At 47.1% G+C, this 18115-nt stretch overlaps 1 protein-coding gene across 2 annotated transcripts in view; it reads left to right on the forward strand.

Moving 5' to 3' along the window:
* Positions 1-18115, forward strand: part of Galnt16 (polypeptide N-acetylgalactosaminyltransferase 16) — a 92095-nt gene that overhangs the window by 17749 nt on the left and 56231 nt on the right. The gene's annotated exons all lie outside the window — the stretch shown is intronic.

Below are 18115 nucleotides of genomic sequence, written 5' to 3' on the forward strand. Positions count from 1 at the left end.
AGATGTGTGCATGAAGTTGCTTTACAAGCTGTCTGGGTTCTGCAAAAGCTGAAGAAGCGCCATGTTCTTCCTGCTGAGGGCTCCCTGAGTTTCTGTAATGGGCGTGATCGCATAGGCTCTGCTGGTTTGGGTGGGAGTCAGATATCCCTGCTGGGCACACTCCTGGATCTGTCCTCACTGAAGACAAGAACTGCAAGTGGGAAAGGCGACCTGTGGGTGGCTTTGCCTCTGTCTCAAAAGACACTGGCTGGGTAGTGGTTGTCAGTTATGGAGGGTTCACTGTGTACTGAGGCATGCTAAGCCTTTTATACACAGGCTCTCCTCTTCTTCTCCCACACCTCTGTGGGGTAGTTGCTGGAGCACAGAGAGATTAAATAATCTACCCTGGCTCACACAGTACGTATGAGACAGAGCTGGGACACCCCACTCAAACTGTCTTATTTCTGAGCTAGTGTTTTAGTCCCAGTGACGCTTGTTCTGAGTCAAGATGAAAGCAGGTCTCCTACAGTAGGTGCTGCTCCACTGGGCTCTGATGCTTCTGGGAGAAGAGACTAAGGCTGGTGAAGGTAGGGCAGGGGCTGGGGTGCCATCCCAGACACCCTTGAGGGGAACCCCTGATTGCCTCTGGATTCATCCCCATTCCTGAAGACAGAGGATAGGCTCCCTCCATGCCTTTAACTGTGGCCTATGGCAGGTGTTTCTTTCTGCCTAATCAGATAGCCCCCCTCCCAGTCTTAGCCCCCACGTCTCCTCTGTTCTCTGGGGAGATGGAGAATGATGGGTCCTACACCTAATAACCCTTCTTATCCTAAACTCAGATCTGTGTGACTGAATGTCGCGTCCTCCTCTTGGCCAAGGGAGATGGGCTCTCTGGTGGAGAGTCAGGTCACCTCCCTCTGCAAAGTGCTCTGTTTTCTCAGTGAGAGGGGAATGAGCGAGAAGGTAATACCACCCATTCACTGGGCCCTAAGTGTATCCCATAAACCTACGCTGAGTCTGCTCCTGTCGCCACAGGAAATCTTCAAGACACTGGAGACCGGGTTGGTGGTTCTGTTTGTTTACTTTGCTAGTTTTACAGACACGGGAGCTGAGCCTCAGCAGAAGGTAGGCGCTTGTGGTCGATGCAGCTAGAGCAGCTCAGAACCCAAGTCCTCAGGCCCTGCCTCCCTGCCTGCCAGAGAAGCAGGTCCACTAAGACTTGTGTTGACTTCAGTGTACAGTCCCATCCTTCAATGTCTAGCCCACAGAAGAAAGGGATTTGTTACAGCTGCTCTGAGGAATTGAGCCCTTTCCTTCCATACTATTTCTAAACCAGGTTTGGCTTCTTTCTCCCTGAACACTTCAAATGCAATCAGACAAACTGAAGCCATGGGAATCCACTAATAGTGGCTTCTCCCTGCCCCTCGTCTGGCGGGAGCATTGATTGTGTGTCAGCACACCTCGGCAGCACCGAGTGTGTCAGCATGTTGTGAGGATTCCTTCTCCACGCCTGCCTTAGGTGATGCCAGATGTCACTAGGAGATAAGTGCTGTCCAATGTGCTTAGCTCCTGAAATCTGGGGGCCGCTTACCCTAACACTGGCTAGCTGGTGACCAGGGGCTAGCTAGTCTTCTAACCCCTCTGTAACTAAAGATTTGTGAGGCTTAGCTAGGCTGTCATATGCAAAGTACCTGGAACAGTGCATGCATTAAGATAAGCATTAATTATCATCCGGATACTCCGGGATGGGGCCTTTGTGTAGCTGGCCCAGCTACACCGGGAGAGACGGAATTTTAACCCATTGAGTCCAAGGACACAGTTCGTGTTCTTAACTATTATCAACTCTTAGAAGACTCATTCCTTTGCAAAGATAAAAACCAAAACAGCACCCCCACCCCAACTGCTTAGCTGATGCCTGTAATGCCAGCACTCCAAAGGCTAAAGCAGGGGGATTGTGATGAGTTCAAGACAATTCTAGGCATCAAAGTGAATCTCTCTGTCTCTGTCTCTGTCTGTCTGTCTGTCTCTCTCTCTCACACACACACAGACACACACACATACACAGACACACGCACACAAAGGAAAAGAAAAAGAAACAACCCCAAGTGTTGGGGAAATGTCTCTGTGGTTAAAACACTCACCACATAAGCACAAGGAGCCAGCCCACCATACCAGTGGGTTCTGGGTTCAACTGAGAGACTTTGCCTCGGTGAATAAGGTGGAGAGTAATCCCAGAAGACACCTGGCATCAGCCATGGGCACATACATGCACCCCACACATGGGCACCTCTTACATGGTCACCCCTCCCAATGCAATATACATTCAAACACATCATACACATAAGAAAACAGAATTGAGGTGTAATTTACATCATGAAGTTCCCAGCCTCTTTCATACCAGCACTCCAGTGGCCTTAGTTTTCTTCCCCTCCCCAGTTTGTTTATTTATTGGGGTACGGGACTCAATTGGAAGTAATTTTTTCCTTCCACCATGTGGGTTCCAGGAATGACAGACTTGCATGGAAAGTGTCTTCATCCATTGAGTCATCTGGCCAACCTTTGTGTCTTTTGAGACACTGTCTCCCTGGTCTCTCACCCTAAGTCAAACTTGTCATCTTCCTGCCTCATTTTTCCAACTGGGATCACAGGGTTGTGCCATCATGCTTTGGTACAATTTGGTGACTTTCACTAAAATCACAGATACCCAGCCATCACTGTGATTGAACATGTCTAGCATAAGGACCTCTCCTGCCCACTCGGTGCCAAATCCCAGCCTCGCTCAGCCCCAGGCTCAGGCACTACCTCTACATGGCTTCCGGAGAGCTTCCAATTAGTGGACACCCACACTGTGGGCTTTTCTGATTAGCTTCTTCCAGATCTTGTAATGCTATACGATCCACCCATCCTGTGGTTTTATGCTATTAGTTCATTCCTTTGTTGTTTGACACAGGGTATCATGCAGTCCAGGATAGCCTTAAACTGGCCAGTGGCTGAGGTTGACCTTGAAATCCTAATCCCCATGCTAGGATTAAAGTGTGCACCCCATTTGTGCACTTCAAAAAGACTTACATCTATTTTATATGTATGGGTGTTTTACCTGCATGTATGTCTGTGCACCCTGTGCGTGTGTCTGGTGCCCAGTGAGGCCTGAGGAAGGTGCTGGATCCTCTGGTGCTCTGTTATAGGTGTAAGACATCATGTGGGTGCTGGACATTGAGCCTGGGTCCTGTGAAAGAGCAGCCATTGCTCTTAACTGCTGAGCTGTCTCCGCAACCCACTTTAAAACAAACAAACAAAAAACAGCACCGGGGTCTCAATACTTAATATGTCGTTCAAGCTGGCCTCAAACTCCCCATCCTCCTGCCTCAGCATCAGTCTCAGCGTTGTGATATTCCTTTCTACTGGTGAATTCCATTGTGTGATTACACCACATACTATTTTCTTGCTTTTGTGTATTGTGTGTGTAGGTGTGTTGTGGGGGATGTGGGGTGTGCATGTATGTGGAGGTCTAGAGTTGATTCTTGGTGTCCTTCTCAGTCATGTCTACCTTGTATGTTGAGGCAGGGCCTTTTGCTGAGCTGAAGTGTTACCGTTTGAGCTACTTGACTAGATGGTTTGCCCTGGGTGCTCTGTCTCTATCTCCTGCATGTGACTGCACACAGTCCTCTGCGTCCTCTAGGCCCACCAGGATCTTAAATGGGTTCTGGAGATCTGAATCCAGTGTTTACCATGAGTGTTCTACCACTGTCACTTCATGAAAGCTCACACTTTTTCCCCCTGAAGTATTTGTTAGCAAACCTCAGCTATCGCATTGAGCTCTTAACTTCTTTTCTCAGTGTGTGAGTTTCTATTTAATGTTGAGTATGCAGTGTGCTAACAAAGCTTCTAAGACCAGAGAGCACAGAAAGGTACATGGTTTCATTGCAGGAAGGGTTATCCTCCAACTGCTCAGCTGTTAGCCTACTGCTGTTCCTAGTAGTCTTCCAGACTCTCTTTACCCACAAATAAGACAATCTGAACAGGCGGTGTGGTGGTGCACACACCTTTAGTCCCAGCATTTAGGAGGAAGAGATGGGTGGATCTCTGAGTTCGAGGCCAGCCTGGTCTACAGAGTGAGTTCCAGGACAGCCAGGGTTACATAGAGCTACCCTGTCTCTAAAAACAAAAAAAAGGGGTTGGGGATTTAGCTCAGCGGTAGAGCGCTTGCCTAGCGAGCACAAGGCCCTGGGTTCGGTCCCCAGCTCCGGAAAAAAAAAAATAAAAATAAAAACAACAAACAAACAAACAAACAAAACAAAACAAAAAAAGGTATGAACGTATTGCCTGTGATGGTGGATGGTGTTCATTTCAACTTGACAAGTCTAGAACACCTGGAGATGGTACAACGCGTACCTGTAGGGATCGTTTTGATTATGTTAGAGATGTGAAACCAGAGAGGATCCTGGGCTGTATGAAATGGAGAGAATTGAGCAGACACTCATGTCCACCACAACAGACTATGTCCTGAACTGTGGGCCAAAATGAACTCTTTCTCCCTTCATCCACTCTTGTCAGGATATTTCAGTACAGCAATAGGAAAAAAAAATAAGCTGCCATTGTGTCTCACTTTATACATAGGGAAGCATCTGGAACTATCGTTCTGGGAGCAGCCATGATGGCGGTGAACTCTTATATCCCAGAGCTCTGAAGGCTGAGGAGGATTGAGGCAAAAGTAAAGGGTAGCCTGGGCTACACAGTGAGACCCAGTCTGAACAAATTTTTACTTTTTGTTATTTTATATTTAATTTTTTAAAAAAATGATACTTTTTGGCATATAAGGGAGCATTGCCCAAACAGAACTGTCTGTTTCTTTCTCTCTCTCCCCCTTCCCCACCTCCCTCTCCATCTCTGTATTTTCCCCCTTGCCCCCCACTTCCCAGCCCCATGTTGAGGAATTGAACCCAGGACTTTGCACGTGTTAGGCAAGTGCTCCACCACTGACTACATCCTGGGCTCCAGTTGGTTTTTATTTTTTTTTTCTTTATTCATTTGTCTTTACAGTGTCGTATTTCTTTGTTGTATGGCCATACTATAAGTTATTTAACCCGTCAGTCAGCTGCTGATAGACATCGGGCTATCTCCAGCCTCTCATTCACACAAGCAATTCATCATGTATCTTTAGTCTTTCTTGTCTGGCACAAGTTGCCGAAGATGGGACTGCTGCAGCAGGATGTCTGTCTGTCTGTCTGTCTGTCTGTCTGTCTGCATGCACATGCACACGCACACACATGTGTGTCTCTGTAAAGCCACCACTTTCTTTGCTCCACACTCTTTGGCAGTTGTCTATGTATAGTTCTGCTCTATATGTTGGAAAGCTTGAGACCTGTGGCCTCCCAGCCCAATGTGTACCTTTCAGACATCTGTAATAGCCCCATTTGTCAGCTCCTACCTTATCTTCCTTATTCTACCTTTCTGGTTGCTAGTTTGTATAAACAAGGTATTACATGGTGATACATTGAGATGGGGGTCTCACTGTTCTGCTTAGGTGGATCTGAAACTTAGAAAATCCTGTGATCCTCCTGCCTCAGCCTCCTGAGGGCAGGGGCTGCAGGAACCCAGGTCTGGTGTGGTAGGGCTAAAGGACAGATGGTTCTTATACCCCTTGGTTCATATTTTAAGGCTTTAAAAAGAAAGAGTGGCCTCAGTGAGATTTAACCCCACACTGTATAGCTCACCCATTCAAAGCACTCCCTGAAGTTGGCCTGGTACAGGATCCTGTGATCCCTTCAGGAGGCAGAGGCAGGAGGACCCAGTGAGTCAAGCTCAGCCTGGGCTACAAATCAAACAGCCAGAGCTGCTGGGATGGCTCAGTGGGTGAAGGGCCCTGCCACACAGAATGATGACTTGAGTTTAGTCCCCATGATCCACATGGTAGGAGGAGAGAGCTTACTTGTCTTCTTAGCTCTGCTCACATGCTCACATGAGCTTGAGCACAAACAAATAAATAATCAACAAACAAATAATAAATAAAATGAAGTTCACGCCTTCATGGGTTTTAGTACTTAGCTCAGTTGTAACCTATAAGAACAGTATTTTTTCTAATTACATATTTAATTCATGAACACACTTAGTTCAGAAAAGCTGTAAAGAGCCAGACATCTTTCCAAGCCCAGCGATTGGAGGCTGAGGCAGGAAGACCAGGAGTTCAAGGCCAGCCTGCGTTACATAGTTTTAAAAAGCCACAAAGAACAGAAGACAAAGACAAAAAATAAGATAATAAGCAGCACGGTATCGTCCCCTAGGCCTACCCTTTGGCAACTTGGTGTGTGTGTAGGTAGGTACACATGTGCATGCATGTGTACCTTGGTGTGTGTGCATGCATGTGTATACATGGGTGGAGGCCTGAGGTCGACATCAGACATCTTCACTGTCTACCATATTCTTGAGAATGTGGGTCTCTTGATCCAGCTAGGCTGGCCAGCCAGCTAATAAGCTGCAGGCGTCCACGCATCCCCACCACCCCAGCATTGGGGTTACATACTCACACGTTACTACACCAGGGTTCTACTGAGTGCTGGGGATCTGAACTCAGGTCCTCACGCTTGCAAAGCAAGCACTTTACCAGCAGAGCCATCTCCTTAGCCACAGGTAACTGTATTTGTTAATATGCAAGAGTGAAAATGATAATAATATATGTCCTACTATGAGGTCCAGTTTAGTTACTCTCAGCATCTTAAGTCTCTCACTGTGGCCCAGTCTTTAGCGTTGCTAATTGACATAGTCATAGTCCATGATCAAAGCAGTGGTAACAGCATTAGTCCTCCCACTAACTGAGCGCTGGCTGTGCGCCTGGCACTTGTCTTGTATCCTTCGTGGATTTAGCCTCAATCCTTGAAATCATTGGATGAGACTGGTACTGTGTTCGTCCCTATTTTTCAGCCGGAGAAAAATCAAGGCTCAGAGAGGTTAAGCAACTTGCCTAATTTTAAACAGTTTGCAAGTGGAGAAGACAGGACTTGAATTCATTACTGTGGGACTTCACGATCCCTAGTCACAAACTATACTTTAGATGGTAGCTATTCACACAAGCGGCCTTCTTCTGGGAAATGGACAATGGGCACAGGGTTCACGCCTCTCTGGATCCACCTTTAGGCACTGCCCCTGGATTTGGTGAGTGCCTGGTGCTGGCAGGACTCCTTCCTTGCTGTGTGGCCCTTTTCCTGCACCAGGTCCCTTCTTCCTCACAAAAGAGGTACCTGGGGAGGGGCAGCCTGCATCACTGGAAGATGTAGGGACTCCTCTGGTGCCAGTCATTCACAGCTTTCTTTATCCTGAACTATCTGTTCCACAAGCACTGAGCACGATGCTTGGTGAATTCCTTGCCCTTCCCTCTCTGTCACTTCTTTGTCATCCCCAGCTTCTCACACACTTCAGGGTGTCTTCTCCTGCTGTCCCTAAGCCAAATTGCCAGCAGGAGGTTCATGGCTGTTAGCTAGAACAGCAGGCCGGCTGCTTGGTTGCTGTGGCAACAGCTGTTGTAAGTCAGTGGTCCTTGTGGCAGAAGACAATTTAATAAACCAAATCCTGGAGCCAGTATGAAGATGCGGTAGAGGCTTCACTGGGCATCTTTCTCGGTGAGACACTGCAGCAGGTCGGGACGCCGCCGGCAGAGCCGGAATGTGTGTGAGGAAAGTGTGACTTCCAGGCTAGGACTTTTGTCCAGCAGATGAAAGCCTAGTGGTGGGAGATCTAGGTCCTAGGTTCTCAAAGATTCTGAGTCTGAGACTCGGAGGAGCATTGTTGATGGCAGAGCCCTTGCCCTTCTGTTTTTCAGTAGGATGAACCAGTGTCTTTGAGAGCAGCCTCGCTATTGAGAACAAATAGGAAGTTTGGGCAGAGCACGGCAGATATCAGTGCAATTGAACTAAGAGTAAAGGACAGCTAGTCTCCTGGGTGAGCCATGAGGGAACAAAGTCCCAGGGGAGCAGAGCCCTGTTTTCCTGACAAGGTGCTGTGGATAGAAACAGCAAAACTCTTGGGAGAGAGTTCTGTGTGGTGAGTTATGGTAGAGCGCACCAGTAATGCTAGCACTAGGGAGATGGAGACAAAGCCATCGGAAGTTCTATGCCAGCTGGGACTACATAGCAAGACTGTTTCAGAAAACAACCAACCCACCAACAGCACACAAACAGATCAGGCAAGGAAGGGCACAGCTTTAATCAGAACCCTTGGGAGGCAGAAGCAAGCAGATCACTAAGTCTGAGCCCAGTTCAATTGTTTACCTAGCAAGCTTAAGGCCAGCCAGGGCTTGATAGTGAGATCCTGTGTCCAAAAATAAATAAAATAAAATAAAATAAAATAAAATAAAATAAGCAAACAAAAAGACAACAACCAAAAGAGAAGGAAAAGAAGAGGGCGAGAAAGGAGAGAAGTGGGGCAGGAGGAAGGAGAAACACTTCTCTGTGGTTTATAGGTCTTAACTGTTCTGACTTTATTTCTGGGCAGGGTCTTGGGAGGAGTCCCAGGCAGAAGGAGAGAGCCTGGGGTGGGTAAGGAAAGCAAAGTCCTGAGCAGATTACAGGAAAGGCTTTGGGCGACAACATGGGGGTGAATTGCTTGGTGGCCATTATGTCACAAAGTCTCCTTGATCCCCTCAACAGAGAGGGCCTGCCTGTCCTTTGTCTGATGTGGTCAGGTCAGGTCATTGTGAAGAGCGGAGACTCAGGTCCACAGTTGCTCTAGCCAGAACCCCAGCCTCACCTCTGCAGCCCACAACCTCCCTCACCACCTCAGAGATTCTGAGAGGGCTGGTAGATGGCTCAACGGGTCAGAGTGCTTGCTAAGCGAGCCTGAGGACCTAGCTAGAGTCTCAGAACCCAGAGTGGAAAGTGAGAAGCAATTCCTCCAATGCCCACACATGTGTATGCACACAGTAATATAATAATAAATGCTTATTTTATTTAACATCTCCTACATTTACTTATGTGTGCTCGTGTGTACCCATGTGACAGAGTGCCTATGTAGAGATCAGAGGACAATCATAGAAGCTGGCTTTTTGCCTGCCACCGTGTGATCCCTAGGGATCAAACTCAGGTCACCAGACATATATGTGCTATCCGCTCACACTGCTGCACACACAAGGTCACACCTGTACTGGCACACACATGCAGACCCAGTAGTAGAACTGCTGACCAGAGTGGGTCTGTCACTGTGAGTGCTGACCCAGTGCAGCTGTGGGGGCCGCATCCCTCCACGGAGCCCATGTGACCTCCTCCCCGTTCAGGAAAAGCACATCTGCATTTGCCCACTCACAAGAGGTTCTCCATGCCACCTTGATGAACGACCAGAGTTATCCACGCACTGTTCGTTGGGGGTCTGTCCTGAACATCTGGCTACTACTGCCAAACTGCCCCTCCTACCCCTGCCAGATCTTGCCCCTCAAGTCCCCAGAGTCTCTTTTGGCTACTCAGCTGGCAAGAGACTCAGGGCCGTTGGCCATGAACAAGGCTTGTACCCAGTACAGCTGATTGAGAGATCTTCAAAGTGGGCTGGCAGCCAACCTGGAATTGAAGCAGTGTTCTCATGCCTTCCTCCGTTGCTCTCCCTGTTGCTTCAGCCACCCAAAGGCCCAGGTCCAGGGGAACAAAAGGCACCAGCTCCCGGGTTCCGTAGTGATTCTGGCCCCGGTCTGTGGAGCCCACCCACACAGTGCTTTTGGGAGGGCAAGGTGGGGTGCCCTGCTCCTCTCTTCCCACCACCCTTTCACATTACTTTCCAAGTGCCTGCTGTAAGCCAGGGCCATGGGAGTTGACTTAGAGTCCAGCTCTGGCTTTGTCCCTTTTCAGAAAGCTGATGTTGATCCAGTTCAGCCCTAAGGACCCTTAGCTGGGTCAAGGCTCCCAGTGAGAGCCAAAGCTGTGACTTCCCCAAGAATTCCAAGCCTGGTCTCCAGAGAACTCCTTCAGCGATGTGGAATATATGGTTGCTTTTTTTTTTCCTATTTATTATTTTAAAAAACCTTTTTACTTTTTTTAGATTATAATATAATTACATCATTTCCTCTTCCCTCTCTCCAAATCCTCCCAAATACTCCTCCTCGTTCTCTTTCAAACTCATGGCCCCTTTTTTCATTAATTATCGTTATATGTGTATGTAAGCACATTCTTAGATACACAAGTGCAGCCTGCTCAGTCCGTATAATGTTACTTGCATGTTTTGGGGGCTGACCATTTGGTATTGAATAACTAATTGGTGGGTTCTTCCCTGATGAAGGCTATTTCTCCCGCTCTCAGCATTCCTGGGTTGTCTGTAGTTCTTCGTGTAGGGTCGAGTTCTCGTGGTCTTTCCCCATCCACTTTGTCATGTCCGTCGGTGTTACTCTCGTTCAGCTCATGTTGAGGTGGCCATGTTGAGGCGGCCATGTTGGTGAACTTTACGTGCACTTCTGACAATCCTGGGAGACACAGTCTCACAGCAAACTCCTCGATCCTCTGGCTCCTCCAGTCTTTCTGCCTCCTTTTCTGTACTGATTCCTGACCCCTAGGAGCAGGATTGTATTGTAGATAGATCCATTGGGACTGGGCTCCACAACTCCATGTCTTGATTGGTTGTGGTTTTCTATAATTGTCTCTGTCTGTTGCAAAGACAAGTTTCCTTCACGAGGGGTGAGGACTCCACTGATCTGTGGGTGTAAGGACTCTGTAGGTGCTTTTGATCCCGAGGGAGAGCTTGTCACTGGCTTGGGGGGGGGCGGTGAATTTTCTTAGTAGGCAAAGGCTCTTGACCCCAAGTTGGATGATTTAAGTTCTATCCCTGAGACCCACATGGGAAAAAAGAGAGAACTGACTTTTCTCAAGTTGTCACTTGACCTTCACATACAATCCTTCTTCCACCCACGTAAACAAATAAAAGTAAGGAAAAAAAAAAAAAAAAAGGCAGGGCAGATAGGAATCTCTCCACCTCCCTACCTACAAATGGTTAAGGACAATTCAGAAATGAAGCAAGTGGCCTTTTTAAATAAGGTTAACCAATGGAAGTACAATCTAGATCTATGCTTTAGGAGGGGGCTTCTTAACAAGAAGGGGAGGCTATATACACAATTTTGTTTGAATATACTCTCTGAGTGTAGATATCATTAGGTTCCCAGAAAATGTGTAAATCTCTGGTTTAAGAATTACAAATACAGGGGCTGGAGAGATGGCTCAGCGGTTAAGAGCACCAACTGCTCTTCCAGAGGTCCTGAGTTCAATTCCCAGCAACCACATGATGGCTCACAACCATCTGTAAAGAGATCCGATGCCCTCTTCTGGTGTATCTGAAGACAGCTACAGTGTACTTACATATAATAAATGAATAAATCTTTTAAAAAAAAGAATTACAAATACAGAAACATAATGATGTTAAGGTATCAATGCCACCTGACATGATCGATTTCCAAAATATATTAGTTCATTGTCAAAGTCTTCAGACATAACCAAAACCACTCCTAATCCCAACACTCAAATATCACTTTTCCCTCCGTTGTTGGGGATCAAATCCAGGGCTTTGTGCATCCCACATCCAGCTCGACAGCTGGCCTTCCATGTGTATGTCCTCTCTCTCCTCCCCTGACTCCCCTGAAGCACACACCCACAGAGGCTCACCTGCCATGGCAGACATGTGGAGGTCAAAGGGCAGCTTTGGAGAGCAGGTTCTCTCCTTCTCCCACGTGGGTCCTGGGATCAAACTCAGGTTGTTAAACTTCAGTGGCATATCTTTACCCACTAAGCCTTTCCCTGGGATCTAAATACTATTTATTCTGTATAAATTTAAAATTGCATGTTTGTTCTTTCAAGATAGGGTTTCTCTGTGTAGCCCTGGCTCTCCTGGAACTCGCTCTGTAGAGCAGGCTGGCCTCGAACTCAGAGCTCCACCTGCCTCTGTCTCTCGAGTGCTGGGATTAAAGGCATGCATTACTACATGCCATTTTGGGTGCACAGCCCAAACACACACACACACACACACACACACACACACACACACACACACACACACACACATATTGTGTATAACATTGTGTTCTTCAAACGTTAAAAATAATGTTGGGTAAACATGGCAAATGTTAAGATTTAACAAAGGTGTGGTGGTACGTCACTATTTCTTATTCAGTATAGTTTTCCGTGTGCTTGAAATATTTCTCGGTTTTGAAGGCATAAATCTGAGGCTGGAGAGACTGCTCAGTAGTTAAGAACCCTCGCTGTTCTTCCTGAAACCCACATTCAAGTCCCAGCACCCACACGGCTCCTTACAACTGGATGTCGTTTCAGTCCCAGGGAACCAGACACCCTCTTCTGGCCTCCAAGGGCACCAGACTTTCACACGCTGCACAGATATACCTGCAGACAAAGCCCCATACACAGTAAACAAATAAACGCATACAATTTTAAGACATAGATGGCTTATTCTTCGTCTCCACATCATAGCTGTATTGTTTCATAACACCCTAGAATCAGAGTTGCTGGATCAGAGGTCCTGAACACCTAAAAGCCTTTGGATGCCTCTCAAAGCTGGTTTCCATCAAATAGTGTGCTCTTGAAGCTGTTTCTGAGAGCGCAGTTCTTGGAGGGGGATAAATGCACAAGGATGCATTACTGGTAGATGGCACTAACTTGTCATTCCGTTCCAGCAAGGCCTCCAGACATGACACTAAAATGCTGAGAAGTTCGATCTACATGATTGAAGAGAGACAAAAGAGTGGGGGCCTGGGCACAGCATCTGGATGCCTGGGGTCAGGGGTCAGAGGCCAGAGAGATAAGAAATGGAGAGGAGAGAGTACTGTGGGCTGGAGAAGCTGTCCCCTAGGTGTCACACAGCAGGGAGCTGTGAGGCATGGAAGCCTTCTTTGTAGTAAGCAGCCTTGATTTCAGCCATTCCAAGAGTAGCAGAAGCTGTGCTTCCCAACCCTCCTAATGCTGTGACCCTTGAATACAGTTCCTCATGCTGTGGTGACCCCAACCATAAAGTTATTTTGTTGCTACTTCATAACTGTAAGTTTGCTACTGTTCTGAATCGTAATGTAAATATGTGATATGCAGGATAGCTGATGTGCGATCCCCATGAAAGAATCATTACACCCCAAAGCGGTCACAACCCACAGGTTAGAGGCACAAGTATTAAAGTTTTGTTTTCTTTTTTTTTTAAAGCAATATATTTACTTTTTTGATGTGTGTGGAAGTCTTGCCTGCATGTGTTTATACGAACCATGTATAATACCTGGTGCCCTTGAAGGTTAGAAGAGAGTTCCAGAACCCCTGAAATTGCAGTCCGTGGTTGCGAGTCACTGATGTCGGTACTAGGAACTCAGCACTCTGCAGTAGCAGTCAGGGCTCTTAGCCACTGAGCATCTCTCCAGTTTCAAAGGGTTTTTCTTCCCCGACTTAAAAAAAAAGATATTCAGAGAACATAAAAGGACATAAAGTCACCCATAACTTTCTCATCCTAACCAGTCACAGATTTTATCTTTCGTTAGACTTTTCTTGTCACGGTCCGTAAGTTTTACGTAGCTACAGCCATAGGAGCTGTGCAGTCTGTGCTGGGCCCTGGCCCCTACTGTGTTAGCCGTTTTCTGTGCTGCCATAGAGCTTTCAGAGTTAATATTGTTTATAATGTTTTTCCTTGACAGAGGTAATAATTATTCATTAGGACAAATGAGAACATCAAGATAAGCAAACAGAATCACAGCACGCATATTAATTTGTGGCTTGTTTTCTCTCCCCCACTTAACCGTGCATGGCGAACATCCTGCCGTGTCAACATTTTCATTTCTACGTTATTTATTGATGAGATTTATGGTGCTAGGGATGGCACCCGGGGCCTTGGGCATGCCAAGCACGTGCTCTGTCACCAAGTCACCTCCCCAGGCCTTCATGCTATTTGGAATAACCGCAGTGCCTTCTGTTTAAAGGGCGCCCCAACCCCTTTTCCTAGATCCTATGCTGATTGAACTTTACAGACAAAGAGACAAGGACCCAGAAAACTGAAGGAGCTTCCAGCATATCCCATGCCAATGAGTAAGAAGACACAAACCTTTTCACTTCCGAGATTGTGTTTTCCTCTTTCAAATTACTTTTATTTGAGCGTGTGTGTTCGTTACTTTTTCAGAGCTGTGATAGGGCACCGTGGCAAAGGCAGCTTAGAGAAGGAAGCTCCGTCCAGCAAGGCCGCCCCTCCTCAGCCGCCCCAGACTGCTCAGCTCCTATGGTTCTAGTTATGTAAAAACTTATGGACCGTGACAAGAAAAGCCTAATGAAAGATAAAATCTGTGAGTTAGGATGAAAAAATGATGGGTGATTTAACGTCCCTTTATGTTATTTGAATATTTTTTTTTATAAGTTGGGGAAGAAAAACCCTTTGAAACTGGAGAGATGGCTCAGTGGTTAAAAGCCCCGGCTGCCATGGCAGAGCGAGCACCTGTGTTGAGTTCCTAGATTTATTTGATTGAATTCCTAGGGTTTATTTTGGGCTTACAGTTGCAGAGAGATAAGTCTGTCACAGCAGGGAATGGTGGCAGCTGGTGGCAGACACCAGGCAGGAAAAGCCCAGCTTACATCTCAAACCTCAAGCAGGGGACAAAGAGAACGCAGTGGAGATGGCGTGGAACCTTTGAAGCCTCAGAGTCCGTCTGCAGTGATTTCCTCCAGCCATGCCACCCCTCCTCAGCCTCCCCAGACCGCACCACCACCAAGGGACCAAATATCCAAATGCTTGAGATTATGTGAGCCAACTTACTGCTAGCCACACTACGGCCCACAGTGTGTGTGTGTGTGTGTGTGTGTGTGTGTGTGTGTGTGTGTGTGTGTGTGTGTGTGTGTGTAGGGGGCGTGCAGTGTGCACACCAGGCCTAAGGAAGACACCAGATGTCCTGCTCTGTCACTCTCACATTATTCCTTTGAGACAGGGTCTCTTAATGAAGCTAGAGACTGGAGCTGATAGGTTCCGCCCCCCTCTTCCCTTTTGCACTTGGGTTGCCAGCTCCTGCATGGCCACACTTGATTTGTTGGTTTGTTTTTACATGGTTGCTGGAAATTTGAACTCGGGTTTTCATGCTTGAGCAACAAGCCTTACTTTCTGAGCCATCTCCCCCATCCTGCATTCTCCCCTAAAAGAATTTTCATTGCAGTAAAAGTAAAACGAGTTAACACGTGGGCAGGGCCTGAAAGATGGCTCAGGGATTAAGAGTGAACACCGTTCTTGCAGAGAAGGTTCCCAGCACCTCATCAAGCAGCTCACGACTGCCCGCAACTCCAGCTCCAGGGAGGTCCGCTGCACTCGGGTGCACACATACACGCACACATATATGCATGCATACTACATACATACATATATGAATACATATGTATAATTAAAAATAACTTTTAAGGGGGTTGGGGATTTAGCTCAGTGGTAGAGCGCTTGCCTAGGAAGCGCAAGGCCCTGGGTTCGGTCCCCAGCTCCGAAAAAAAGAAACAAAAAAAAAATAATAATAACTTTTAAAGGTTAATGTGGACTCTACCCTCTAAATAGAATTTGAAGAGCACAGTGCCTCATGACTGACTTTAGTCAGGGTCAGGAAGCCGCTCTCTAGAGCTTGCTCTTCTCCCTTCCCTGAAGCTTTGAACCCATGTGTTATTCCCCACTTCTCCCTACTCATGGTCCCAGAACTATGCCTTTGAGATTCCAGTGCTGTCTGGGACTCCCTGAGATGTCTCCTGTAAGTGGAACCACGTAGTACTTTGTGTGGCGCATCTGATTGGCCTCTTTCCCTGAGCCGATGTCTTCAGGATCCATCCCGGAAGATGCTGGGTTGTGAGTGTGTGGTTCCTGCTCTCACCGACCCTCTGTGGGTCCATTCCCACCTCCTGGCTGCTGGGCGCCATGCTGCTCTCGCTTAAGATCCTGATTTAGATGTCTTTTCTTCTTCTTTTTTTTGCTAAGTACCCTTCTCCACAACAGATGGCGAATGGTTGCCAGGTATCTGGCTCCTTGGCAGAACACTACTGACTTCCTCCTGCTGTTGTTGTTCAAAGATTGTTGTCTACTTCTCATTTCTATAAATAAGACTTAGGTATGGTATTTTGAATTGTGCTTAAAAAATACAAACCTTGAGCCAGGCATGGCCACTTATTACGTCTGTAATCCCAACACTCAAGGGGTGAAAGCTAGTCTCAAGTTCAAGGTCAGCTGCCTATAACTGGAAGCAAGATTCCGTCTCCAAACAATGGACTCTAAGAACCTAGGAGCTGGGAGCCTCCCTCTGCTTAATCCTAGGCACCAAAACCAGAACCAACCAAGAATAAGGACCAACGTGTCCTTATTCAACTAGAAGGACATATTTGTGCATATTGGTCCCTCTTTCCAAGGTTTGAGTTACCTTCCGGGTGTCTGGGGTATGGTCTGGGACATTCTGCTATGACAAGAGAAGGTAGTGACAGGATAATAGGGAAAAGGCACGTGCCAGAGGCCTTAGCACTAGAAATTCATTGCCAGACATTTCCAAGGGGCGTCAATTTAGCATCTGTTTTAAGTGGCTTTTAAGGCAGTTTAACTTAACAACCGAGGACAAAATGAAGGAGAAAAGGCCCCCCCCCCCCCCCCGCCATTAACCCACAGTGTTCCCCACTGGGGAACTTTCAACCACGGTAAGATGCGTGTCTGTCCCTCCTGGAGCTTATACCTGCAATCCCGTCTGCCTAGCTCGTGCACCCAGAGTGGGGCTCCACCCATCGGTCATTTGTTTTCTTCTTGTCCAAAGCTCAAGACCCCTTGAGAGACCATCTTGGTGACGCTTCATCAGAGCTGCAAGAGACTCCTCCCAGGTCAATGGGACACAGTGTACTCATTCCAAGTCTAACATGCCTGAGGGCCTGTGCAGTGTCCAGGACAAAAATAGTAGGTCACATGCAGAGAAACTCTGGGCTCTTCAGTGGCCTTCCCCATAGACCTGGCCTGTGTTGGCCTCTGCTCTGCAATAAACATGCTTGAAATGCTGACGAGATGACAGTGACAGCTGTCACTGGTCACTCAATGATCTAGGGGGCCGAGCCTTCCTAATCCCTTTGCTCAACGCCTTCCTGTGGACACCTGGCCCTGTGGAAGACCCCGCCTTGACTTCATTTAAGGGCAGCACCCCCCAAACCCCGGTCATCACCAACTTCTGCAGCTGTGGAAACTGCTCAGAACCCTGTTGAATGGCTTGTGGGCCAGCCCGAGGGACCTTGACTGACAAACCTTCCCAGCTCTCCTTGGCTTGTACACAACCTTTGGCTAGGTTACTCAGTTAAGCATTCGATAGCAGAGGGATTAGAAAAGGTGATTTATTTCTTTTTAAAGCGTTTAATATGGACAGAATGTGGCACCAACCACCTATTTGCCTAAGTACCAACTTCATCAGGCCAGATGACCAGGGTCTTCATTTGGTACAGGCCAGCCTCATGACATGACTGGGATTCCTTCCTGAGTCCCCTCACTCTGATGATGACATTGTTACTATTTACCAACAAATTAACAAATTTCAGCTGAACATATTTAGAGAGGTCACAAAGTGATGTTATTGTTACCAGTGGTAGGAGTCTGGGCTGGGTGTTCCTTGGCCTTTTATACAAGGAATTGAAATAATGGCTCACACAGACTGCCCAAGTAGCCGGGGAACTTTATTCAGTTAAATGATAGTATAAAGGTCAGAAAACACGCCATTAGGAGCGTCAGTGGACCACATGGGAGACGATATTTAAGACCTTGGTTACTGTTTGAGGCTTCCTTTTATGAGATCTGAGAGGAGGAGGAGTTTGGCTGGCAAGCAGGTTAGCCTGGGCATCTCTGTTGTGATTGCAGAGTGGATTATAGATAGCCTTTGCTCACTGCATTTCCCTTCCTCGGTGCATTCTATTTTAATCACATATGCACCCAACTATTCATAGGCATGAGATGGCAAATAAGGGACTCATTTAGAAAACAGTTTACCTTATTGCACAAGAACCCAAAACCAGCCTAGGCCAGACGGGTCCATTACCCATAGTTCCCTGATGCCCTTTAAATAGGAACAGGGCATTATCAAAGGGAGTAACTTACTTTTATTATTTAAATTAAGTAAGTATATGAAAAGCATATAGTGGTGCGGGGGTGGGGAGGGGCTAGGTTACCA

The sequence above is a fragment of the Rattus rattus genome, chromosome 7, assembly GCF_011064425.1.
Source record: "Rattus rattus isolate New Zealand chromosome 7, Rrattus_CSIRO_v1, whole genome shotgun sequence".
Lineage (NCBI taxonomy): Eukaryota > Metazoa > Chordata > Mammalia > Rodentia > Muridae > Rattus > Rattus rattus.